Source organism: Globicephala melas, chromosome 1 (assembly GCF_963455315.2).
Source record: "Globicephala melas chromosome 1, mGloMel1.2, whole genome shotgun sequence".
Classification (NCBI taxonomy): domain Eukaryota; kingdom Metazoa; phylum Chordata; class Mammalia; order Artiodactyla; family Delphinidae; genus Globicephala; species Globicephala melas.
The window spans coordinates 182,966,438-182,993,464 of record NC_083314.1 but is presented as its reverse complement, the minus strand read 5'-3'; the positions used below and the strand labels follow the sequence as shown (position 1 = coordinate 182,993,464).

The window sequence follows — 27,027 nt, the reverse complement described above, 5'->3', positions numbered from 1 at the left end:
CTGCGGCAGGAACAATGCATGTCGCACAAGCGGTGTTTGGTAACGGGGGGCTGGCCCGTTTTTTGCTCTAAAGGAGTCACAGCTCGCCCCTGAGTTGCTGACTTTTTCTCCTTTGACCTTCGTGTTGCCAAGGGATTGTTTCAACAGAGCTCTGTTATTACAGGGGACAAAGTAAGCAATCCTGGGTTTAGGCTTTCACTCTATTTTGTTTTATGGAAACCAGATTTTTCCAAAGCCAGTGCTTCACAACTCTCTTAATTAATAAGCAGCTAACAATTCCTCTTTCGCTGTTCATTCGTGAATACCAGCATACAGCACAGTCAAAATCCCCTTTCCCTTCAAGGGTGAGTGTCACTGCAAGATTGTCTTGTCACTCTGCTGACTCTGCTGCAGACAGCCTCAGGGCTCATCACGGCTGCCAGTCAGAGGGGAGGTTTGCTTCCCCTGCCAGTGTGATAGCACTTCTTATGTTTTTGCAGGGTCTCCAGGCTGAAAGATGTCATGTGTGAGAATTTTAAGAAATGCACATGCACATTCTGACGGCCAGAACTGAACATCCGCAAGGACCCTTTCAAAGTTTTTATCCAAACTACCTCCCCCAACTCTACATCTTAAAGTAGCTTCATGCCCTTGTACATAAAACAAAACCACGCAAAACAAAGCCCCAGAGGCCCCCTTTCCCCTTCTAAATTAGTGACCCTCCTGGATTTTGTTTTACTTCCAGTTTGTGGAACATGTTGTAGTGATCTTTCAGACAAACAGGAGGCTGGCAACGAACAGAAACAGCTCTCCTCACACCCCACCAGCTCATAGGCGGGTCAGGTGAACCTGCCAGCCTGCTGGTATCTGTGTACTAAGAGAATCTGGTACCTTGGAGGGCTCTGGTTTGGTGCAAGGGAGACTCCCTGTTGCCGGGATAAGCCCTGGCCACATGAAATTCAGCCTCACAGAAACTCTCCTGTGCTATCTCTGACCCAAATTGTAGCACCAGGTTTTTTCACTTTCTAGGATTCACACACAAAGAACCAGTGTCCAGAGGCAAGTGACATAGGCCTTAAGCTTGCTGCCATCCTTAATTTCCTCATTCATAAACTTTCCTTAGAAAATCCCCGTTCCTCTTTTTAAATAGATTCCTGCCTTCAGCCCCGATGGCCAGTAGCAGACATCTATTTCCCAATGGACAAGAGAGACTCCTTCATCTTCTTGGTCTTGGTTGGGATGAGGTTCACGTGGCCATCCACACACTTGGTCACGCAACTCTCCAGCCGCCGCTTCACCTGAAGCTCTTTTCTCCCCGCATCTGTTGAATCTCTGGCTTTGTCGTTGCAGTGTATAGTGCACAGGGCCAGGCGGTCCTGGAACTTCTCCAGCTCGCAGGTCACCAGGGCCTGGGCTTGAGCCAGAGGTGCATGGCAGCGCTCAGTGCACTGGTGCACTTGCTGCGTGGATGCCTGGTCGTCCTCGCAACAGCCGGTGCTGCACCGGAACGTGAGGCCCTGCATCTTCCGGATGTTCTCTCTCCAGACTCTTCACCACAGAGTCCACCGCCTCCTGCACCCGGAGCTGCTGCAGCTCTGCCATGGCGACCCCGCGCAGCTCCCTGCCGCGCCGGCGCCCACATGCTCACCAGCTTTTTATCTTAATTTACGAGCCTGCTGTAGCACCAATGGAGACATACTGTACTGCCTGGGAAAAAACCACAGCCGAATTCTAATTCTGTACGATTCAAAGGCACGCCTTTGGCCGGAGCTGCTTCAGAAATAAGAAAAGTAGGAGACACAGCCCTGCTCGGGCTTGCCGGACTTGTCAGGGAGCCTCGTCCTGGCCGTCTCCTATTGGCCTTGGGCTTCATGAAGCCTTCTGATTTATTTTTCTAGTCACTATTTTTTGAAAAAAGAAAAGCTGCCTTAATGGAAACTGTTAAAATGCAGGAGCTTTGGATCCCTCTACTTTGCCAGGCAGAAGTGGATTCATTCAGGTAGTTTTAGCCACAAAAGTGCACATATTTATGAAGGTTTCAAAAATTAGATTTTTCCCTTCTTTTACTCCAGGAACCTAAAAACCAGACTTGGAAGATAATTTTTGCAGTGGGGTATGTGCATTCAGTCAACTAAGAAATCTAGCAGTTTTCGAAGGTCTCAGAGTTTCTGCATCTCATAACTCCTTTGTCCGGTCCTCTTGGGGACTTGCTCCTGAGTTCTTTTCCTGCCCAGCCTCCTGATTCGGAGGTGAGGTGTCGGTGTGACTGCAGTTTGAGAAGTTTCACAAGAAGGTGAGGAGTGGCCAGAGGAGGGGGGATGGGGAGAATAGAGCTGAGCGAGCCTTGCTTTTCAAGATGGGGGAGCCCAGCGCAGCCTGGATGGAGAGGGAGGGCTGGACTTTCTTTGCTGGAGGCAGGTCCACGGGCAGAGCCTGGGGGCGAGAGGAGGTGGTGTGCCGTGGAGGGCATGAGGGCCCATGTGGTGAATGAGCCAGAGGCAGCCATGGGCCTCTGGCCTTCCCCTCCAGCAGCTGTGGCCACTGGCATGGTGGGAGACGCTGGTCTGGGGAGGAGGATACAGTCAGTGATGTTCACGGTCGCTGAGGAAGCGAACAGGCAGCCCTGCTGCTGACCAAGCCTTTCTCTGAGGTCGGGGTCTGGAGGCGGGGTAGCCCTCCACCTTACAAACAAGAGTCTGGTCCCAGCATCATGCCACTCCCAGACGCCGGCGTGGGACCGATGCCTCCCTCCCCACCCCGGTCTGTGGCCGGTTGCTCTCTGGTGGGTCCCTCACGCTGGGTGTGGGCAGTGGAGCCCCCAAGTCTCCAGGGCACGTCCTGTGAACAGCCTCCTGTTCCCAGGCCCAGCTGCCTCGGAGGTGACCACGCTGCCTGGGAAGGGGTCGAGAAGGGGGCCGGGGTACACAGTGTGTCTGCGTTCTTCCTCTGTGCTTTCTCCTGCCACCGGGTGGGAATCCCCAGGACAGTAGAACTCTCCGGGTGTCTCCCTGGCTGGGGCTCCCCCACCTGTCAGCGCAGAGCCAGGCCTTTCCCAGGCATCACAAAGTAGAAAGCGCATCTGTTGTCCAAGAAAGGACGCTGAGAGAGATGGCCAAATTGAGTTAGGAGTGCCAGGAATCCAGACCCACGAGTTCCTGTAAGGCCCGCCTTACCTCTGAATTACAGCTGCTTCCCGCGTTTCTGCAGGGAAACCGAGCCGCTCTCCCGTGGCATTTACAACGGCTTGATTTACAGGCCCGCATGCTCGCTGCGCACTGCACATCCATTCTCTCTCCGTCTTTAAACTTTTAAGCCTTTGCCTTATGAATGAGGCGACTGATTTTCTAGGTTCCCTGGGCTTTTTATATGAGGTCTTTTTCTTTCTTCTCTGCTGGTTTCTCCGTAAACATGTTCTGAACACCTACTCTGTGCAAGACCTGTGACGGGCTCCCCAGGGGTCCAGAAACGAACTTGTCAGAGTTCTGGGCCTCAAGGACTTTGCATTCAAGGGCGGGTGGGAGGGGAGATGCCCAACATGCAGAGAGGTTCCCTACTCGGTGTCCCCACTGAGCAACCCTGTAACGGACGCTTATTCTGCGCTGACGCCGTGTGAAGTGCTCGGGCCTAGTGCTGATGGCCAGGATCGACGAGGACCCCGAGCTCACCCCGTGGGGAGGGGGCGGTGTGTCAGGGGGTAGGAGGACAGGATCACAGACCACTCCTGGAGCCCACAGCAAAGCCCGTGTGCTCTGGTGGGGGGGTCAGGGATGGTTTCTCTGAGTGAGCGATGGCTAAGCTGAGACCTGGGGGCTGAGCAGGAGGTCGCAGGTGAAGGGGGCAGGGGAGAGGGAATTGTTCCAGGCAGGTGGAGTTACCCCGTGAAGATGTGGCATCCAGAGCACGGCGTGTCCGAGAAACCGCCCGAAGTCCAGAGAGTGTGCAGCGTGGAGCGAGGCAGAGGTCGGGGTGCTGGAGCTGTCTCTGCCCCAGGCGGAGCGGAGCCCCGACGGCGGTGGCCAGCGTGTGTGACGAGCCTGGGGAGACACCGGGGGGCCCGGGTCAGGCGGCTGATGCGATTTCTGTTGCTCGGAGGAAGGGCCACGGTGGCAAGACCGTACGTGAGGAAAACTGTTCAGAGACCCTGAACTTGCTGCCATTAATCTCAGTGACAACTGGGCCAGAGTGGGAGAGAAGTGACAGGTTCGAGACGTTGTTAAGGAGAGGACTCTGTAGGACTTGGTCATCAGTCCGACCTGGAGGGTGAGGGCCGGAGGGGAGCCAGCACAGCTCCAGGGCTTCTGTCTTGGCCTGCTGGGCTGGAGGAGGTCGCGTTCACTGCCACGTGGGACCCCGGGGTGTACGGAAGCCTGCGGTTGGAGGCCCCTAGGAGACACCCGCGGGCAGTAGGATCTGTGAGTGTAAAGCTCAGAATCAAGGAGGGCCTGGGAAACACAGCTTCGGGAGTCGGCAGCAGCTACGGCCCGGGGAGTAGATAGAAGCCCCCAAGGGGCGCAGTGGAGTGAGAGGGAAGGAGAGCCTCAGCGAGCCCCCCAGAGACACAGCATTTAAGGGGAGACAGAGGGAGAACCGCCAAGCAGCAGCAGCGAGGCCTTCTCAAGGGGGACGTTCGCCCTCTTTGGTGCAGGACAATGGCAGGACCTCAGAGACCCTGGGGCCCTGGGAGAAGACGCGGGTCACTGGACCAAGTGGCCCAGCAGGACCACAGCAGAGAAGCAGGGAGGAGCTCGGTCTGCCTGGGACCTAGGTTGGTGGGGCTGCGTCAGACCCAGCACCTGGGGGCCCAGACCCCCTGAGGCCCTGGGCCCTGCTCGCCTGCCTCTAACTTTCCTGCTGTGGCGAAGGCCTTCCCAGCTCCTCTCTGCAAAGAATTATGCACTTCTTGACTGGAGCTCATGGAGCGGCCCTGACGCCGAAGAGAGAAAACATGTTTGAGGAAGAGGAGCCTTTCCCCCAGTCCTGAACCGGCCGCTCTGGGCGAGAAGACTGCTGTTTTAATCTCAAAGAACTTTACGTTTACGCTTGACTGAAGCCCAGGCCACTTTTGTCCTGGGAGCCAATGGGAAGCCGGGGTTTGGGTAATCTATGCGAGGCCCCTTAGCTGCCCTGCATCCATCATCCCAAGTGACAGAATTTACATCATTAATCGTTGGTGGCAATAGAAAAGTCATTGGAATAGAATGTTGTCACAGGATAAATGTCTCCCAACTGCATATAAATGTCTTGGCTTTACTGTACTGTTTGTGCTCGAGAAATACTGTGGTGGCTTCAAAATGGTATTTATGTGGCATCAGGAAGGCATCAACACAGCCTGTCCTGCCCATACCCCCTCCCAGGGAAGCCTGGACCCCCTCAGGGGCCTCAGCCTGGGGCCACCGCACACCTGGATTTGGGCAAAGGGAGGGATGCTGCCGGCTCTCGGGTGCTTTAGGGCGGCCGATGCCGTGAGGGTTAGAAAACGCTCCAGCCCAGTAATCCTGCCGTGACACCCTGGTCGTCGTCCCATGGCTAGAGGGATGTGCACCTTCCCTCTCCATGGCCACAGACCCTTTGATGCAGGGGAGAAAAGGATGTGAACCTGGCCGGGTTGCAAGGCCAGAGGGCCAGACGCTTCCAGGCGGCTTCACCGTTTCAGAAATCAAGCCCACAGCGTTTTTCTGGCTGGCGTCTCTCTGTTCCGTGACCTGGAAACACGCTGTTTTTGGAAAGTGCAGATCTGCTGACAGACACCCTTTTCTGGAGGTTTGTGTGTTTCTCTCTGGGGCGAGCCGCCCTGCCTCGGATGGGCCAGATGCTGCTGGAGAAGGCGCTGGGCTTAGGAAGCGAGGCCCTTTTTGCTGGGATTTGAAGGAATTCTTTCTGCTTGAACCTCAGGCTCTTCATCCACTCAGGCTTCCTGGAGCCCTGCAGGGCCCGGTGGGAGGAGTGGGCACCCCCAGAAGCGGGGTGGGCACGCCAGGGGCCTGAGGCAGGGGGCTGCCTCGGGTGGAAGGGCTTGCAGGCCTGTTAAGGGCCGACTCTGGGTGACCAACGAGCCGTGTTAAACCGGAGCCAGGTGTCTGAGCTCATAAGCCGGGGCAGGGCTTTGTGGAGTATATTTGGCGGGAGGAGAGGTAGCTCCCCTTTTCTGTAGGGAATTTCTTAAATCACGGCCTATCAGATATGGAAGTGATCTGAGGCCAGGTGGATCCCCGACTTTGGATGTCACAGACTGGTCAAATTTTAAAAGTTTTAATTTGACCAAGTGAGGCCATTAAAAGCCAGAGGCCAGCTACTATATCATCATTTCATAAGTGGAAGAATATTCTAATACCAGCAATATAAGAGGGACATAGTTGCAATATAAAGAGTATTTCTCAAACGGAATGAATTTAACTTTATGAAGAATTTGTTCCATTATACCTGTTTTGTTTTGATTTTTCTTTTTGTCTCTCGTTTTTTTAAAATCAAGAGAAAAGTCCAGCAAAAATCTGTTCCTGGTCCCCGGTCCCCTCATTTCAGGCGAGCAAAAGGAGGGAAGGTGTCTGGCCAGAGCCCCATGGCCAGCAAGGCTTGTGTATCGTTCCAGCTAATTCTGGCTTCATAACAAGTCACCTCAGGCTTCGCAGAATCCTTTATTATTATCACCTCTCCTGGTTCTGGGGGCGGCTGGGCCGGGCCAGGGACCCTCACTCGGGGTCCCAGTGCTGCCGAGTCGTCCAGAGGGCCCCTCACTCCGTGTCTGGGAAGACGCAAACCACTGGGGGCAGAGCAGCGGGGGGCTCCTTGGGCCTCCCTCCTTCTGTGTGGTCTCCACGGCAGCGGCAGGACAGCCAGACTTCTCACATGGGCCCTAGAGGTGCGAGTCCTGACAGGGAACCCAGGGGAAGCTAGCTGTGTTGCCTTCACGAAGTCACATAGCATCGCTTCTGTGAGCTTGTATTCAAGGAGGGGGGAATTACATGCCCTTCTTGTTGGGAGAAATGCCAAAGGGTTGGCTGACATGCTCTAAAGCCACCCCATGGCTCCCAAGTTCCCCTGAGAGCCAGGTTTTAATCTGGGGTGCTGGGACCTTAGATCCCCCCTCCCCTTACCTGTTCCAGGAACAAGTCTGGTGGAGGATAAAGCAGGTGGCTCTCTGGTGATGGGGGGCTGTTTCTGCTTGCTGGTCGCTGCTTGCACTTCTCTGAAGTAGTAAATTTCATAGATAAGGTAGATTCCATCAAATAAGTACCAGTTAAGCTCTTTGATGATCATAAGCGAGATGATGAATTAAAAAGTTAATCTAGAGAAATAACTGATAAAGAACAGAGACTTCGGGAATACAGCGTAAACTCGCAGAACTCCAAGCGCTCACTCTTTATAAGAAGGCGGCCTGCAGCCCTGCTTGAGCACCTGCCGTGCGCAGGCCCAGTGGTGTGCAGAGGTGTGGGGGATGCGAGCCTGAGCCCCCGAGTATCCGTGATCAGGTTGGGGGCCTCCTCGTGTCACCGTGTCGGGACCAGAGTGTGGACAGGGATGACAGCAGACCCTTATTAAATCCCTCTGCTCGGGGTGGGCTCGTGGGCTGCTGGCTTTCAGCTCTGCAGCTCCCCGTCCGGGAGGTCTGTAAGGGCTTGCAGGGAGGTGAGGAGGGATAGCAGGCCACCCCAGAGCCACGTGGCCAGGCCCTGTGGGGACGCCCACAGCCCAGCCCCCAGCACGGGGCCGGCAACCTGTTCAAGCCGCACCGGGTGAAGTGCGAGCAGGTGGGGCAGGGAGATAGGTTTCCACCAGCCTGGGGAGGGTCCCGCGTGGTTGCTCTCCGTGGGGATGAGCTGCCCAGACGAGGGGTTTAGGGTCAGCTGGGGCAGGAAGTCCATGTCCGTCACTGTTTCCTAGTTACTGGACACCAGGTGATCCCCCAGCCCCGCCCGGGTCTGGCCCAGTGTCCTGCCTCCACAGGGACCCCGGCTCCCATGAAAGCCTTCTGGGGTGTCCCTGGCCTCTGCCCCACGAGCTGTGTGTCTGTTCGTGTGTCTCCCTGCTTGGGTGGCAGGCACCCCAGAGACCTCTGTCCTTTGAAGCCTCAGGGGGGAACCTTCTTGTTTGCTCAGGGTGACAGGCGCCGTCCCCAGGAGGTCCTGCAGAGCTGCCCCACCATGTACCCGCCCCCCGCATCCCCTGCGACTCCTGGGAAAACACCGGGGAAGGCTTTGCGTTTCTGCCCAGCCTGCAGCCCCTCTGAGACCTCTCTTCCACCAGCGCCAGGCGAAGCATGGGGGCCGTGAATGAGTTCCCGGGGAAGCTGGCCAGACGTCTACCCGTGGGCCTGCGGAGGCGCCAGCACCCGGCACAGAGCAGTGGATGGACAGACACACTTAACCTTCACCACGGACTGCCCAGGGGCCTCGTTCTTTCCCTCCGAATCACTGAGACCTGCTGGGTTGGTGGGTAATTGTTTCATACTACAGCTCTTGCCAAAAGGAGGGGGAAAAACAGTTTCCCAAGGTATGGAAGTCATCAGAAACAAGGACCCCCTCCGAGGCCATCACGCAAGCTGGCTTGCGGCTTCTCAGATGAAGGGGCGACTTGGGTACGTTCCTGCGTAGAAACGAGATGGAGGCTGACAGGATCAGAAACAGCGCTGGGAGCACAGGCCCGCCAGGCCCGCCTGTCACCTCCTCGTTCATTTCATAGAGTTGACTTACCACATGCTAGGTTCCAGGAATAGGTGTAAGTAGTGAACCCAAGGGGCGACGTCCCCCTTCTGGAACTTTCCTACTAGCTGGGGAGACAGACGGTGGGGACACAGGAGCTGCTGGGGAGGAGGCAGGTCAAGGAAGGCCTGGCCGAGCCCCATGACCTTGAGCAGGGCTGCTGGAGCCGAGAGTCAGGCCTGGGGCGTGGGCTTCCCAGAGGCACCCGCTGCCACCCTGGCCCTCGGGAGTGCGGGGTGGTAACCGGGGGCCTGGCCTCTCCCTCCTTCGCCTCCTGGGTGTCGACGCTGCTTTTCTGATCTGGTGCCTGTGAGGAGGAAATATATATTTAGACTCTTCTGTACTTTCCGTGGTAACAGTCGCTTTATTCCTGGTGAAGAATGAGGAAAATGGGTCAGCTGTATTTACTAAGAAGCGTGTTCCAGCTCCTTTTCCGAGGCTATTTATAAACTTTAAAAAATGTGAGCGAAGTTTTTTGCATCTTACTGGAAGCCGGAGTGCCTATGAATACCCCTTCTATTACTATACCGGGAATCTGGCACTTCGGATTTGAAACAAGTCAACTGGGGCAGATAGAAATCTTGCAAACAGTGATTTTGATGCACTCTGGCAGGATGGGTTTGCCTCGTGGTCGGATTTCTCTGGGCGTTTTCTTCGTGAGACCTAGTCTAGCTTTCCTGGGTGTGGCGAGTGGACCACACAGTCTGACCCTGGCCCCACTGGGCCCTCGGGGGCTGCAGGTCCCTGGGGTGGCGGGTGCCCGAAGGCTGGGGACTTGGGGAATTTTGGAATCGCTCATCCATCCTTTGGGGCAACGGGGCCGTGGGCCGCTCCATGGTGGGCCCTGCTGGCTTGGCCCAGGGCTCACCTTCACTCACGTCCTCCGTCTCTGATGCCTCGGCCCGTGTGTTGCAGAGTCACCGGTCCACTTACATTGTGCCCCGTGTGCGCACAGAAAACGTAGCTTCTCTCCTTCTCTCCACGTGGCCTGACCTTGCTTTCGAGAGCGGAGGGCTGGGCTCCTAGGTTTTAGGTCCACTCTGGGAGTGTAGTCGAATGGCTTGTATCAGCCCCTGAGGGAACCCCTGTCTGCCTGGATGTTTTGGGTCCCTGTTCAGTCTTTCGGAGCGCCCCTCCCCCGCTTCCCCCTGCCCCTTGGGGTTTGGGGAGGGGTGTGTGCTCGTGGCCTGGTGGTGGCTGAGGGAGGGCTCCCTGCACTCCACGGGTGGCTCCGTGGGTGCAGCTTGCAGAAAGCCTGGACGGATGAGCCCCAGGAACCACCGGCCCATCTGGCCTCTGGGGAGGCAGCCCTGGAGGTGGAGCTGGTCCACTTTTATCTTCTCAGCGTTCCAAGGCCCCTTCCAAAGCGGCCTCCGCATCTTGACCATCAGAGGCCTCAGCCTTCCCGCCTTCTCCCACCGAGGCGCTGGGGCCCGCAGGTCATGGGGCACAAAGCCACCCGCTGGGGGTGTCTGTCCACCTGGGGGCAGGTCTTGGGGGGCTCCTCCCCTCACTGCCTTAACGGCTGCAGGGGCCTTATTTCCTCTCTGTGCCCCTGCCTTCTAGGGGTATCACATCCATAATAAAGGTAATAATGATAAGAATGATCAACAGTCACCACTCGCTGGTCACTTACTCTGTGCCCAGCAGAGTTCTGCACCCTCCTGTGTAGGGGCTGATTCCTCTTCAAGACAAAGAGGGTTATTAGCGGATGAAACCAGTTGTTCCAAAGTCAGTTGCCCAGAACAGTACGCGGCAGCCTGAGCGTGAGCTCCAGGCGGGCCGCCGTCCACGATTGCTCTCCGTCTCGTCCATCTACCTGCTCCAGAGCAGAAGTTTCCAAACTTTCTTGGTTCTTGGCACCCCTAGTGCCTCAGTGATTTTCTTTTTTTTTTTATGGCATCCCTAGAATACTTAACGGTTCCGTTAAGAATACTTAACAGTTCCGTTTATTAAGAATACTTAATAGTTCAAAGAATACTTAACAGTTCCGTTTATTAAGCAGTTAGATCCAAAAGCCTTAATAAATATTTGTGTCCTAACAACAGCTGCTTGAAAATATCATACTCATAATTTTTTATTTCATTCTTAAATTACCCAGTTACTTACTACTGGGATATGTGTGACCATCGGGGGCTGGACAGCTTTTCAAATCCCGGAGTCAGATTGGGTGCCGCCAACCCCACTTCCTGTTCCATCCGGATTTTTTCCAGGTCCTTCTTATGTCAGCAATCACTGAAAACTCAGCTTCACAGTGACGTGATGTCCTCAAAAGGCTCGTAGGCTCATCTCACGGTGAAACTGTTATTCCAGTGGTGTCTGACAGGAGTCCGACAGATATGTAGTATTGCTTGTTTCCCTCCATAACTTAAAATATCCTGTGGTCTCATGAGTTCTCGGAGGCTCTCCAGGGTGCCTGGGTGCACAGTTTGGGAACCGTGTTCCTAGGGCCTTTGGTTCCTCCTTGGTACCCAGGAAGCAGATCATTGACCCTCAGGTCTCAGACTCCTGGTACCCATCTGGGGGGTGGTGTGTGTGGGAGAGATGACGAGGGTCTCGTGCCCACCTCCATCCTCCCTCTCGGCCCCTCCCCAGTCTCTCGGGACAGGAAGGGGTGTTCCCTGCGCTCCCTCCCTCTGCATTTCATTCTCCTCCCGCCTGGGCATCAGCCAAAGGGTGAGGGTGCGGAGGGGCATCTTCTCCACACTCGAGGAGGAACCCAGGCCCCGGATTCCGAAAACCCTCCCTCTGAACAAAATGCTCTCCGATCTGCGGCCATGCTGCTTACACTAACAAAAATCATGCCAGCCGTTCAGAGCTGAGAATTCCCTTTGTTGTTCTGGTGGGTAACGTGTCCTCTCCTCTGCCTGAAGTACTGAAATCCGTTGCTTCAACGGGCAGGGAGCCCCCAAACCACTCGGTTTACAAGACAGCGAGTCTGAAAAGACTTCTAAAATGCCGTGCTCACTCTGCAAGCATCAGAGGAGGAACCAGGTGTCTGTACCTTCCTGTTCAGCAGGTGCGAATGTCTTAGGCCGATGGTACACCAGGCGGGCAGGGCTGCATCTTATTAAACAGGTTCTTCACCCCAGGTCCTCTGTGCTATTCCTGCTCTCACACAGCCCCTCCTCTTTACCTTTACTCCCACCTGCCTTCCCCATCTTAACCCTCCCAGGGAAGAGTTGATTACCTCCGTCTCCCCTGGGAAGATGCCCCTGCCTGCCTTGTTCCCAGACAGGCCCTTCCCTGCCGTTCCAGCTGCGGCCACTGCACCCTCCCTCCTTCGCCTGGGTCGGTTCCAAGATCTCACCCAGCTCATTGGCACTCGGGCGGGACCTTTGCTCTTGCTGTCGCCTCCATCTGGCCTCTCTGTCTTCAGCCGCTCCCATTGCTGCCGCAGCTCATTTTGGTCTCACTTTAAATGTTGCTTCCCAAAAAGGCCGTCCGTGAGACCCCGTCTAAAGGAGGCCCCCAGCCCCTCAGTCCCGTCAGAGACCCCGTCTGCATCGTGCTGTTTTCTCGGCACCGAGCGCTTTCTCAGAGCCGGGAATTTTTTTAACAGGAGGGACGTTCAGGGTCGCCAACTTTGAATTTTGCCAAGTAAGACTTTGAAAAATTCCAGCGACCATATATCATCGGCGTTTCCGAACAGAAAAGTTGGAAGGACATAATCTCCGGATGAAGGACGGTTCTTCAGATGAAATCAATTTGGCTTTATTGGGAACGTGTTGCATTGGCCCTTCTCTCATCTCGAGGAGGATGGATGGAAACCCTCACGACACGACATGAGTCCGTCAGTGAGCGCTTTGGGGACTCCGTGGTCACCCTCCCAAGGCCGTCCTTGTTTCGTTCTCGTGACGTTTGTCCCCTTCGCTCAGCTGTGAGCTTCTGGTGGGGGGACCACCCTTTAGACTTAAGTTGTCTTTGCTGGGCTTCACATGCCCGTGTTGGTCTCTGGATGCTTCCAGATCTGTCCAGATGCCCTCTCCTGTAGCTTCGAGCCGGCCTCACCTCCCCTTGGACCTTGGAGACTTGTCATCATCCATCCACACGCCTGTCCCCCTGGTGGAGAGCCGGTGCCCAGACAGGGTCCAGGGCTCCCTCCGTTCTGTTCCACGGGGCTGGCACCCGCGTTCCTCACTGTGTCGCGCGCTGCTTCGATCCGCTGAAGACAAACCCTCAGCCAGTGGTGACCGCAGATAAGTCCGTGACAGAGACCACCCTCAGGCCACAGCGCAGGGTATGCGACACGGAGCTGTCTGTCTGTCTCTCCAATACGGAATTTAGTTTCTACTTCAATCCTTCCTTCCACCAGGACGCAGAAACATAATCTCATTTAATTCTGGGGTTTCTCAGCACATTTAAAGCTGCCCCTAAACCACCACTGGGTTTGTCGGTGTGTGAGGGGCAGGTGGCGGGAGGGGTCTGGCCCTCAGTTACTGCCATTTCCTCAGGTTCCTGGCTGCCACCCCGTATGGGTCACGGCTCTGCCCCCCTGTCCCCTGGCCTCTCCAGGGCCAGGTTTCCTCAGCTGCTTTATGCCCCTCTTGGGGGCTGAGGGACCCTTTTGCTGCACCGCCCCCCCCCCCAGCAGCCCTCTCTGTTCTCTGGGGCATAGGGTGCATGCAGTTGGCACCACGTAAGGAAGAAGACGCCTGCTGGGGACGATGGGCCTCTCTGGGGTCCTCATGTCACCTGGCGCCAGGGCGGCAGCAGGTGGGACCACGCCCCACATGGCTTTGATTCTTCCGTTCTCTGTTCCACGCACCAGCCCTTGCCTGGGGCAGAGATGCCCTCAGTCTGATTCGCATAAAAGGCTACAGGAAGCCGGGGCCAAGAGAAACCTCTGTTCACACCTCCCACCTGTGAACCTGCTGCAGATAAAGGTTCTGGTCGGGGCTTTTGCGGGGAGACTCCTAGGCTGTCTGAGGAAGGAGGGAAGGTGCGGGCTGAGCACCCACAGGGAGCTTGTTCAAAGGGGGTGTGGGCTGGTACCTACTGGAGCTGTCGAGTGTTCTAGATTATTTGTTCATCTGTGTATTTGCATTTGCTTAAAACTTTCACTTTAGAAGTAATACATGTTTAATGAGGAAAAGTAAGGAGAGACAGAAAAACAAGTAGAATCAGTCATTTATCTCAGCACCTGGATTTATCTTTACATCTTGGTGGGTGTCTCTGAGAAGGGTTAGTCATAAAAGCAGTGATAATTATAGCACCAAATATGGCTCTTGGTTGAGTGCTTACGATGCCTCCTTCTAAGAATCACACAGATATTAATTGATTGAATCATAACAGCCCTGTAGGGTGGATACGACTGTTACCCTCATTTTACAGAGGAGGACGCAGAGGCACAAAGTGTTTGTGTGATTTGTCTGAAGTCAGTCCGCTGGGGAGCCTGGCGGCGCACTCACACTGCACACCTGCACACATGGTACGAATTTATGGCCAAGATACACAACAGTGATGCACCCACCAGTCAGGGTTCTTGTCCCAATTTCTTTCAGGAGAAGAACCATATTTTCCTCTGTGTCCTCAGGGCTCGGAGCACCAATTTACTGAACGAATGAACGAATGAATGAATGAATTCTGATGCGCGCTTTTCCTCCACGAGTCACGGGCACATTGCTGTTCCTCCTGTTGGCTCCTTCCTCTCCTTTCCCTGCTCACAGCACGCACACATCCTGGGGGCCTCCTCACACAGCTCCAGGGGCCCCCTTCCCCTCTTTGGTCTTTATCTACAAACAGCATCACCGAGGCGCCATCGACACATGATAAACTGCACGCATTTAAAATGTACAGCTTGGTGGGTTTTGACATCACCGCCACCAGATCAGGGGAATGAAATGCCCAGCCGCCCCAGAAGTGTCCTGGACCCCTTTGTGATTCCTCACTCCAGGTCCGCCCCGCCTCCTTCCCTGGCACTGCTGTTCTGCTTTCCGTCACCATAGTTAGTTTGCATTTCCTAGAGTGTTATAGAAATGGAATCACACAGTCTGCACTCTTTTTTCCGTCTGCCTTCTTTCACTCCACACAATTATTTGGCGGCTCATCCATGTTGCAGGTATCAGTTCATTGCTTTTTATCGAAGAGCAGTGTTCCACTGTGTGGATAGGAGGTGATTTGTCCATTCACCTGTTGATGGGCCTTTGGGTTGCTTCCAGTTTTTGACTCTTACAAATAAAGCTGATATGAGCATTCGTGTGCAAGCCTCTGCATGGTCGTACGCTTTCTCTTCTCTTGGGTAAACACCTAAAAGTGGAAAGCCCGGATCATGTGGAAGGTGCCAAACTGCTTTCCAAAGCAGCTGTACCACTTTCCATTCCAACCAGCAGCAGGGCATGAGAGTCCCAGTTCCCTCACATCCTTGCCAACACTTTGTATGGTCATTCGCTTTCTTTTTATTATTTTTTTAGATTTATGTTATTGAAGTATAGTTGATTTACAATGCTGTGTTCATTTCTACTGTACAGTGAAGGGATTCAGTTATACATACATACATATATATATATATATACATACACATTCTTTTTTCTATTCTTCTCCATTATGGTTTACCACAGGCTATTGACTATAGCCCCCTGGGCTCTACAGTAGGACCTTGTTGTTTATCCATCTTCTATGTAACAGTTTGCATCTGCTAACCTCAGACTCCCACACTCCCCCTTCCCCCCTCCCGCCCCGCCCCGGCCCCCTGGCGACCACGAGTCTGTTCTCTGTGTCTGCGAGTCTGCTTCCGTTTTGGATTCGCTTTAATTTTAGCCATTCCAGTAGGTGGTTGGTGGCACCTGGTCGTGGTTTTAATCTGCATTTCCTTAATCACTAATGATGTTCACACACTTAATTGCCACCCCTGTGTCTTCTTGGTGAAATATCTGTTCAACTCTTTTGTCCATTTCCAAAAAAATTGGGTTCCCTGTGTTTTTATTATTGGGTTTTGAGAGTTCTTTATATATAGTCTAGAAAAAGTCCCTTAGCAGATATAGGCTTTACAGAGATTTTCTTCTAGTCTGTGACTTCTCTTCATTCTCGTAACGGTATCTTTTGAAGAACAGAAATTAATTTTGATGCAGTCCAATTTATGGATCATTTTGTTGTCATAGCTCATGCTTTTGGTGGTGTATCGAAGCAATCTTTGCCTAACCCAGGGCCACAGATATTTTCTCCTATGTTTTCTTACCAAAATTTTATACATTTAAACTTAGGTCTATAAGCCACTTTGAGTTCATTTTTGTATATGGGGTGAGGTTCATTTTTCTGGTTTTTTTGCATGTGGATGTCCGGTTATTCCAGCACTATTTGTTGGAAAGCCTCCCACTTCTCCACTGAGTTGCCTTTTGCTGCTTTATGGAAAGTCATTCGTTCACAGGTATGAGGGTCTGTTTCTGGACCCTGTTCTATTTCAGTGATCGGTTGTCTGTCGTCACGCCAAACCCACTGACTTGACTGCCGTAGCTTTATAATAAATCTTAAAATCCTTAGAACCGGGCTTCCCTGGTGGCGCAGTGGTTGAGAGTCCGCCTGCCGATGCAGGGGACACGGGTTCGTGCCCCGGTCCAGGAAGATCCCACGTGCTGCGGAGCGGCTGGGCCCGTGAGCCATGGCCGCTGAGCCTGCGCGTCCGGAGCCTGTGCTCCGCAATGGGAGAGGCCACAGCAGTGAGAGGCCCGCGTACCGCAAAAAAAAAAAAAAAAAAAAAAAATCCTTAGAATCAAAGCTGTGTTAACTCTCCATCCTTCTCTTTCAGAGCACGTTGGCAGCTCTGGGTCCTTCGTGCTTCCGTATGGATTTTAGAATTGGCTCCCGTTTCTAAAACAAAGCGTGCTGGGTTCGCGATTGGGATCCAGCCTCACGCTGTACTCTCTGTGGGTTCCCTCCTCCGGAGTCATCACCTGGTTCCCCCTACACGGGGCAGCTCTGGGGTCAAATGAGCGGCCTGGTGGGAAGACACCTCAGTCAGTAGAAGGAGAGGGTGTTAGATTTATAAAGCGTTTTCAGAGACACTTTGCATTGACCTTAGGGTGTCAAGATGTGATTTTTGTTGTTGTTATTGAGCTGGGGGGTCTCTGCTGAGGAATGCAGACCTGACAGATTCCTAGATGCTTGTGGAAGCTTCCATCACTTGTGGTCCTGGGTCAGTCCTGGCAAGGAAACCGCTCTTCCTTTCGCAAAGTACACGTGGAGATTTAATCCGCCCGGGTGGCCTGCCAGAGGTTCCACAGGTGTGAACGCCCGCCGACCTGGGTGGAGCCACAGGTGACCCTGCGAGTGGGCACTGGGCAAGGATTTCCTTCTAGAACATTCCTTTGAGGAGGAAGGAGGAGACTTGGTAACTGCAGCCCTGCCTGGCTGGCCATGTCTCCGTGTGTTCCTGGCCTTAACATGTGCGTGGAACCCCTCACCTCCTTCCAGGGGTGGTGTGTGGCCCGCAGGAGCTGCCCGAAGCCCTGCGGCAGGTGCCCCGTTCCCTCCGCTTTCCTGGGCCAGCTCTTCAGGGAAGGTGTTCTGCAGGGGCCGTGTGGTCAGAGAGGAGGGAAAGGCTTCGAGGAAGCTCTGATGGGCCATTTCAGTGGGCTTTTCCGAGGACTGTGCACTAGGGGCTGCCCCTGGGGAGAAGGAGCTGTTAAACTGTCGAAATAAAAAGTCATCCAAACTCCTTGGGCCAATCGAAAGCACGTAACTCACACGACAGGCAGCGAAGGCAGCAGATTTCCCTGCAGTTGTGTTATGGGGGCCGGGGGGGGAAGGCTGTTGGGGAATTGAAAGAACAGAGGGAAAGTTTTAAAATACTGGAATCTACCTAGTCAATAATACATTAAATTTGGGATTCATAAAAAGTAATAGCGGTGAAAATCTCCCCAAATAAGTTTTTATTCTAGAATGGGATGGCAGGTCTCCTGGAGCACTGATTATCCCATAGGTGTGGTATTCTGAAATACAACCTGGGGCATATATATTGTCAAATAATAAAGTATTATGAAACCAATCAGCTGTGAGCTCCCCACTTGGCAGTTTGGAAGTAAAACCCTTTCTCCTTTGCAAGGCCAAGTGACTCTTAATTCCTCCCGGGAGATTTCATGTTAAAATGTGTTCACTGCCAGCTGACAAAAGAGGCGAGTCCAGATTTATTACCCTGGCACCTGCAGCAAAAAAAAAAAATGACGGATGATGAAAATATATTTAATTATCATTCCACGCCACATCTCTGCCTGCTCCAGTCACAGGGCTGCAGCTGTTGGCGCACACTTTATTTTAAAGTCAATGTGCTTATCTGGAGTGAAGGCTGCTAGCTCCGAGTAAATTGACTTGTGGGAGGAAAGGGTGGCGATCTTCTCTAGCCCCGGCCGAACAAGTGCAGATTTGTATTCTGTGCACCTGCTTTAATTGTCTAATCCGCCCCACATCACATCAGCTCTGGGATTTGGCTTTTGTAAAGAAAACATTTGCAAGAAGTAAACTTTTCCGTGGCCTTTCTCAGTGGAAATGAATGATTTTCCTTCCTAGACTGTGAAGCTGAAGGTGGATGCTCATGTTTCTGGAGAGGCGTCTCAGACAGGAGGAGCCCTAGAGAGGCCCTGGCTGGACCCTCTTCCTCACCAGATGAGGACAGAGTCCAGAGGGCAGGCGCCGGGGCTGCCACGGTGGGAAGTCTGGGACTGGAGCCCTGGCCTCCTGGCTCCCGGGCAGCCCCTGTGTTCTTATGACTTGTGTCTGTGAGAGGTCCAGCCGTTTGGAGTGATGAGCCCGAGCCTAGAGGATGAGCCACAGAGCTGCTCTCCTGTTTGTCTTATGTTGGAGCCTTCTGGACAGTGAAACACTGGGAAGGGCAGCAGCGCTCCGACTTGGGTGAAATGTGTCAGATTTCGTGGAGTGCAGGTCAGGGGGAATCTGGCTTGGCCGTCCGGAGTGCGTACCATTAACCTGCACCTAAGATGATGCAATTTTCAACAAGAAAAGCCCAGATAATAGGCAGTACATAATGTGGCAATATTCCGGCTGTATCTCTTCTTACCAGGAGAAGCCACTCAGTGTTTTGTGTATGGTGGGATTTAGTACAAAGTGATGGAATTTCCACTGAAAGTAAAATACAATAACTGGATTAGCAGTTGGGAGAGATGACGCCGGGTGTTTCTGACGGTGCCGGTGGCTGGAGGTGGATGCCTTTGGATGGGGGCGGGAGGGGATGAGGTTTCTGTGAATGTGAGCTGGCACGGGGAGGGGCGCGTTTCCTCTGACCTTCTCTTTGATGAGTAAGGATGCAAGATTGCATCTGCTGAGGCTGCAGGACCTGAGGCTTGGGGGAGGAAGGAGAGTTCTGTCTTATGGATTTGGGCTGTGAGCAGAGTTCTTAGCCACCAAGCTTTCCACGTATTGATCACCTTTTGTCTGTAAACCGGAGAGAGTCCATCGTCATTGCCACCGTCTCTCCCATCATCGTCACCATCACCGTATTCCTCCTCTTCTTCACCGTCACTTACTATGTGCCAGGCCCTTCGCTGAGTCTTTTAAACTTGTCATCTCCTGTAATCCCACGAGGTAGATATTATTCTGCTTATTTTACAGTTGAGAAAACTGAAGTTTAGGTAAGTGACAGAGCTAGGACTTGAAGCCAGACCCTGGAGCCCATTCCCTCAATTATACTTTTTCACTTAGGAAATTTAAACATATAGATTTAACTTTATAGGTTAAAGGAAGGAAGGAGAAAGCCAACTCTGTCCTTTTTAAGAAAAAAGTTTGAGGACATCAACAATTTTGAGCTTGAAGACTGATGCTTGGGGATTTCTGTTCCCGTGTGGCTGACAGCCCCTCAGCTCTGGGAGAAGGCTGGTGTGTGTGTGGGGCAAAGCTGTGAGGGTACGTGGAGGAGGTGCTGGGGGTCCTGGCCCCAGGACTCCCCAGGGAGAGTCACAGCCTGCAGCAGGGAGCCCCAGTGGGAAGGGAGCCTCTGCTCCATCCTGGCAGTGCTGGAGCCGTCGCCCCTGGAGTGGGACAGGGACGGGGCCCTTTGGTGGCTTGCCTGGGAGGCCTGGGCACAGACACTCAACCGCGCTGTCCTCCCAGGTCTCCTACGTGGTCTCTGCCCTCCCTCACAAGCCGCACTGTCCCCGGTGTGTGTTGGTCCTGTTGGTGTCGCTTGTTTTCTTGTGATAAGTCAGAGCAGGTGGGGCCGCGCTGAGTGGCCCGCACTCTGATCCCCCTCTGCCCTGGCCACACGGCCTCCAGGAGGCCTGACCTTTGTCTCTCTGGTCTCCCGTGACTCCTCTGGCACCCAGCGGCCGGCCCAGCGGGGGCGCTGGGTTTGACGCTTGACTGTCATGTAGGCTGAGTGGGATTGTGACTCCATCTTCCGGGCTGAGCTGCCTGGACACGTGACAGGGTGGCAGCCCCCAGAGCATGGGGACATCCTGCACTCTCGTCTGCCGCCCGTAGCTGCTCACTCACAGCAGGATCTCGGGGTTTACACCAGCTCCCCACGACCACAGAGCCAGACCGATCTGTGTCTCAGAGACCAGCTCTCAGCAGATACTAGTTATGTGTCTGCTGTAGGCCCGGCGCCGGGGACCCAAGGCTCAGGGAACTCAGGGGGTCATGATGGCTCACAGGGCTGCACCCACATTCACGCTGTCGTCACCATGCCCTGGGCCAGCGGGACTTGCGGCCACGGCCAGAGGAGCAGACGTCTCCCACGTGGATTGTATCAAAGGTCGAGGAGACGGGCCACGTCATGACTGGCTCATCAGCGTAACTATGGACAAGAAATTAATGCCGATTTTATTTCCAAGTGAGGCTGATGACTCTCTTTACCACATTAATTTTTATTAAGCATTTTGTGTATTATTCCATAACCACAGAGTATGCAGAGACAGTTTAGAACACATTATGGGTTGTGCGTTTGGTAATTACCATATGGCCTCAGTCCAGAATGTAGAAAAGAAAGTAAACATGATTGTTTTCCAGTAGAAGGGAATCACCATGGTGATGTATGGACAGGCCTTGGAACCAGCGGCACTGCCCACAGTCTGGGCTCACGAGCCAGTGCCACCCTGTCCTCAGGACAGTGGCGACGCCCGACCCTGTGGGGCAGCCTCCTGGCCCCTCGTCTCCGGCGGCTGGGCTTCTGCTCAGCCCCGTTCCCTCCCCCGGCCTCTGCTGCCAGCACCCTTTTCTACTCCATCACTGGACACATCACACAGGTCCTCCTTGCTGCTCAGGTGTCCCCTCAGGGAAGCCTTCCTTCCTGCCCAAAGCGAGTAACCCCGGTCCCTCCTGATCACAGTGCAAGGTCTGTTTTCATCATGACATTGATTTACCTGGAGGGCTTTTGCTTAGCATTTGTCTCCTCACTGCCTCGAGCTCCAGGAGATCAGGGGCCTTATCTGTCCATCCCAGCATCTCTAGTAACTAGCCCACCCACAGCGCCTAGTAGGCCTGCAACAAATACTTATTGGATGAATGAATGAATGAATGAATGAATGTCTGCTCCCCTGGACTGTGACGTCCCCAGGAGCAGTGCTGAGCATCCCGGTGCCTCTGCCTGCATCTCTGTGGAGCCTTAAACAGTCCAGCCGGGAGGCCGGGACGGAGCGTCTGTCGGGGAACCGGTGCTGGGCTGGGGGCTGTGGATTGCTTACTGAAAGCTCAGAAGAGATTTCTGAGCCTTTTGGGGAGGCAGGAGCCTGAAACGAGTAACCATCCAGGGACCCCAGGAGCGGTAGAATCAGGGGTGCGATGGTGTGACGTGGGTCATAGGGAGGACGGAGAAGGCCCGTGTCCACTCTGCGGGTGTCATCATCGCCTTTGTCTCTGTCTTGGTCACAATCATCGCCTATTTCTTCCTGTGCCGGGCCAGGCCAGCACGAGCCCCACCTGCTCGTGGCATCCTCAGTCTCCTGACAGGTGGGCAGGGATAGTCTCCTACCCCGGAGGAGCCCACCAGCCGGTAAGTGCGGGGCAGGGGAGGACTTGGGACCCTCTCCTCCCTCCACCTGCCGCTGCCTCTCTGGGCACACCCCAGGGGGCATCTCACAACTGTAGGGGAGTCCCAGCAGGACTCCTAAGTCAGCTTCAGTGTTGTCCACGGGCGCTGGGGGCCGGAATGCTTGAAGCTGCAGTGCACCATCGGGAGACCCTGCCGCCTGGGATCTCACAGGTTCCCAGCTCTCCAGCAACTCTTCCCTGATCCCAGGCCCTCCAGGGTCAGATGCTAGTGTGTCCATTTGACATCGAGGAAGCTGTGATCTGGAGAGCACAGGGCCTTGACGTCATCATGTGTCTCCCGACCCTGAGGCACAGATTTGGGTGCAAGTGCTTCGTGTTGCAGGCCACCCCTCAGGAGTCAATGAGCAGTTAGCGCTGTGGGCTCAGAGACAGCTGGAGCACACCGCAAAGTGGCCCCGGTGTGGGGGGACGGAGCCGGGGCATCGATCCGCCAGCCCCTGAGAGCAGTGGTCAAATGCTCAGAGTGGTCTGTGGGTGACCTCTGGCCAGGTGGAGGCTGTGCAGGAGGGCTGGACGCCCTGTAACCTTGCCGAGCCAGGCAGTGCTTGGGATGGGCCAGAAGCCAGGTGTGGCCTCTCAGGGCTCTTCCCCAGGACTCCAGAAGGAGAGGTGGGAGGCCTGAGTCTTGATAAATTCAGCCACCAGAGTCTGAAAACCAGGGGAGTCCAGCTGGCCTTGCTGGGGCAGCATGGCTGGGGGTGCGCGTGGGGCTGTGCTGCCGTCACAGGGGGGAGCCTTGCCCGCGGGGTTCAGCGTGGGAACCTGTGCCCTTAGTGGTTCTATGGGCTGCACGCAGGCCTGCCTCCGTGCCCCCATTCTCTTCTCACCATTTTTTTCTTTAAAGAAATCTCATTTTACAAATGGTTTCCTGCACATTACAAGGGCTGTTCGCAGCGCTTAACCCTGTTTCATAATTGGCCCATACAATATTCTGTTCAGAATTCTGTTCAGAATTTTTAATCAACGATGGCAAGTTGCCCCAGCAATTTAAATAAAAAGTATATAAATGAATTTAGTATTTTAATATTACAATGACATTAGCCTTATATATGTACTTAGCAATTTCATGCAGTATTATAATTTCGTAAAATAGTCCTCTTCATTTGGCCGGCGGATAAACCCTGGAGTTAAAACCATGGGCTCTTTGTGCAACCAGCAGAGAAGGGAGAGAGCTCAGAAGGAGGAGGACAATGTGCAGGCCAGGCCGTCCCCTCCCTGGTGATTCCACTGCACCTGTGCTGGGAGGTGGGAATTCAGCCGGTGGCCTTGGGCAACCCTGACTCAGCGGTGCTGCCGCCACTGCACACCTGGGCAGCCTGTCGCGTGCCCGGAGCGGGTGGGGGGAGCACGAGATGGTGCCTCAGGGCAGAATGAGAACGTCAGTGCAGGGAGGGCCAGCCCTGCCAGCTTCCAGTCATTTCTGAGGGCCTCCTCCTACTGTGCTGGGAATTGTACCGACCACTCTGCGGATGTTGGCCCTCCTCAAGGTCACAGTGACCTGCCCGTGGCTGATGCAGTGGACGGTCCTCATGTCCTTGATGGCCAGCAGCATCTAACACGGCTGATTCCTCCTCCTCTCTGGAGTGGTCCACTTGGCTTCTGGGATGCCATGGTTTCCTGGTTTCCTGCCACCTCTGTCTCCTCTGGAGGCCTCAGGGCTCGGCTGTGGTCCCCTTCTCTCCTGCTGAGTCCCTTGGGGCTGCTGCACTCTGGAAAGTTACTGCCCCTGAGGTCAAGGGAAAGAGGTTATAGGGCGTCTTCGGAGGGTGGGGAAGTGCCAGAAGCAGGTGGTGGATGCCGCTGCCCACCAGCCTCCTACCCCATCTCCCACCTCTGCCCTTGCCTCCCTTCAGTCCCCTCCCGGCTTGGCCGCCAGAGTGATTCCTTTTTTTCTTTTAAATTATTTATAATTGTGGTAATTGCAATACACATACCATAAAATTGGCCATTTTAAGTGTGCAGTTCAGTGGCATTAAGTGCATTCCCACTGTGGTTCAGCCATCCCCAACGTCCATTTCCAGAATTCTTTTCCTCTTGCAAAACGGAAACTCTGTCTCCATTAAACACTAACTTCCTGCTTCTTCCTCCTCCAGCTCCCGGCACCCACCATCTACTTCCTTTCTCTACGATTTTGACCCCTCTGAGCACCTCATGTGAGTGGAATCATATAGTACTTGTCCTTCTGCAACTGACTTATTTCACTGAGTGTGATGTCTTCAAGGTTCATCCACATTGTAGCTTGTGGCAGAATTTCCTTCTTTTTAAGGCTGATTAACATTCCATTGTGTGGATGGACCACATTTTGCCTGTCCATTCATCTGTCCATGGACACTTGGGTTGCTTCTACCCTTTGGCTCTTGTGAATGATGTTCTCTGAATGTGGGTGCACAGATACAGAGTGATTCTTTAAAACACAAGTCAGACTACCCTGTGACCCAGCAATCCCACTCCTGGGTATATATTTGAGAAAAACAAAAACACTAATTTGAAAAGATGCATGCACTCCAGTGTTCATGGCAGCACTGTTTACAATAGCCAAGATATGGAAGCAACCTAACCGTCCATCAGCAGATGAATGGATAGAGAAGATGTGGTGTATATATATATGCAATGGAATATTACTCAGCCATAAAAAAGGGAAAATTTGCCATTTGCAACAACATGGATGGACTTGGAGGGTTTTATGCTGAGTGAAATAATTCAGACAGAGAAAGACATACACTATATGATATCCCTTTTACGTGGACTCTAAAAATACAACAACCTAGTGAATATGACAAAAAAGAAACAGACTCACAGATACAGAGAACAAGCCTGTGGTTACCAGTGGGGAGAGGGCAACGGGGAGGGGCAGCGTAGGGGTAGCGGAGTGGAAGGTACGAACTACTATGTATAAAATAAGCCACAGGGATATATTGTACAACACAGGGAATATACCCAATATTTTATAATAACTATAAATGGAGTATAACCTTTAAAAATGTTGAATCACTATACTGTTCACCTATAACTTAAGAAATATCGTACATCTAGAGACTGTCATACAGAGTGAAGTAAGTCAGAAAGAGAAAAACAAACATCGTATATTAACGCATATATGTGGAATCTAGAAAAATGGTACAGATGAACCGGTTTGCAAGGCAGAAATAGAGACACATTTGTAGAGAACAAACGTATGGACACCAAGGGAGGAAAGTGGCGGGGGGGTGGTGGTGGTGGGATGAATTGGGAGATTGGGATTGACATATATACAATATACATTTTATACATATGTATAAAATGGATAACTAATGAGAACCTACTGTATAAAAAATGAAAAAATATATTGTTCATCAACTATACTTAAAAAAACAACACAAAAAAACCACATGTCAGACCACACGGCGCTTTAGTTCTCTTGGTGGAGAAGCCCGCGGCCACACGATGCCACACTGCCTCATTTACCCCTGCCCTCTACTCCTCACTCCCCTGCGGCCGCGCCGAGCTGGGCTCACCCCTGCTTCCCGTACAGGCACAGGCACAGGCTGTGCCCTCTGTGTCCTCCGCCCGGACGCCCTGCCCTGAGGGCTTTCTCCCTCACCTCCCTTAGGTCTTTGTTCGGGTGTTACACCTGCCCTGATCACCCCAGTTGACGTTGTGTCATCCCCCTCCTCTGCACTTCCAATCCTCTCGACCTGGTTCTCCTTCTCAAAATATTAGCACTGATCACTTTCTAGCATGACATATAATTTACTTTTGCATTATGTGGATTACCTGTCTTCTACTCTTAGAGGGCAGAAATCTTTTCTGTTTTGTTCACTGATGTTTCCTGAGCACCTAGAATAGTGCTTGGTATGTAATAGGTGCTCAATAAATATGCGTTGAATGAATACATGATTCTATTTCTGTAGCAGCTTTGTTATGATATAATTCCTACAGCATATGATTCACCCATTAAAGCGCACAATTCAGTGGGTTTAGTATATTCACTGAGTTGTGCTCCCATCAGCACAGCCAATTTGGGGGCATTTTCATAACCCTCCAAAGAAACCCTTTAGCTGTCGCTCCCCAATCTCTCTAGCCCTAGGCAACCACTAATCTGTTTTCTGTCTCTATAGATTACTGTCTTCTGGACATTTCATATAAACGGGATCATATAATAGGTGGTCTTTTGTGTCTGGCTTCTTTCCCTTAGCACAATGTTTCCAAGGTTCATCCATATTGTAGCAGGTATCAGTACTTCATTCGTTTCTGTACTGCTGGATAATATTCCGCTGTATAGATACATCGTATTTTGTTTATCCATTCATTACCTGATGGACATTTGGGTTGTTTCTACTTTTTGGCTGTTATGAATAATGCTGCTGTGACCATTCATGCGCAATCCCTTTTGTGTGGACATATATTTTGATTTCTCTTAGGTGTATACCTAGGAGTGGAATTGCTGGGGCATATGGAAACTTTACTTTTAACCTTTTGAGGAACTGCTAGATTGTTTTCCAAAGTGGCTGCACTATTTTACATTCCTCCCAGCTGTATATGAGAATTTTAATTGCCCTGCGTCTTCACCAACATTATCTTTCTTTTTGACTGTAGCCATCCAAAATGGGTGTGAGGTGGTGTCTCATGTGGTTTTTTTAAAAATTTTTTTTCTCATGTGGTTTTGATTTGCATTTCCCTGGTGACTAATGATTTTGAGACTCTTCCATTTGCATATTTGTATATCTTCCATTTGCTTATTTTTTTTGGAGACATGTCAGTTCACATTCTTCGCCCATTTTTAAATTGTCTGTCTTTTTATTATTGTTGTAAGAGTTTCTAAATATACTCTAGACGCAAGTTCCTCATGATTTGAAACATTCTCTCCTATTCTGTGGGTTGCCTTTTCACTTTCTTGATCTGTTCCTTGAAGCGTAAAAGTTTTACATTTTGATGAAGTCCAATTTATTTTTCTTTGATTGCTTCTGCTTTTGATGTCACACGTAAGAAACCATTGCCAAATACAAACTCATGAAAATTTATCCCTATGTTTTCTTTTACGAGTTTTATAGTTTTCACTCTTACGTTTAGGTCTATGACCCATTTTGAGTTATTTTTTTATACGGTGTGAAGTAGGGGTCCAACTTCATTCTTCTGTGGATTTCCAGTTGTCCCAGCACTGTTTGTTAAAAAGACAATTCTCCCCCTATTAAATGGTCTTGACATCCTTGTTGAAAATCAGTTGACCTGGGACTTCCCTGGAGGTCCAGTGGTTAAGACTTTGCGCTTCCACTGCAGGGGGCATGGGTTTGATCCCTGGTCAAGGAACTTAGAGCCCTCATGGTGCGTGGCATGGCCAAATAAAGAAAGAAAGAAAATCAATTGACCATAAATGTGA

The 27,027-nt window shown here is 52.5% G+C and overlaps 1 protein-coding gene and 1 pseudogene across 15 annotated transcripts in view; one reads left to right on the top strand and one right to left on the bottom strand.

Moving 5' to 3' along the window:
* CAMTA1 (calmodulin binding transcription activator 1) overlaps positions 1–27,027 on the top strand; it is an 894,146-nt gene that overhangs the window by 131,388 nt on the left and 735,731 nt on the right. The window lies entirely within an intron of this gene.
* Positions 1,167–1,581, bottom strand: LOC115865235 (protein FAM136A pseudogene; annotated as a pseudogene).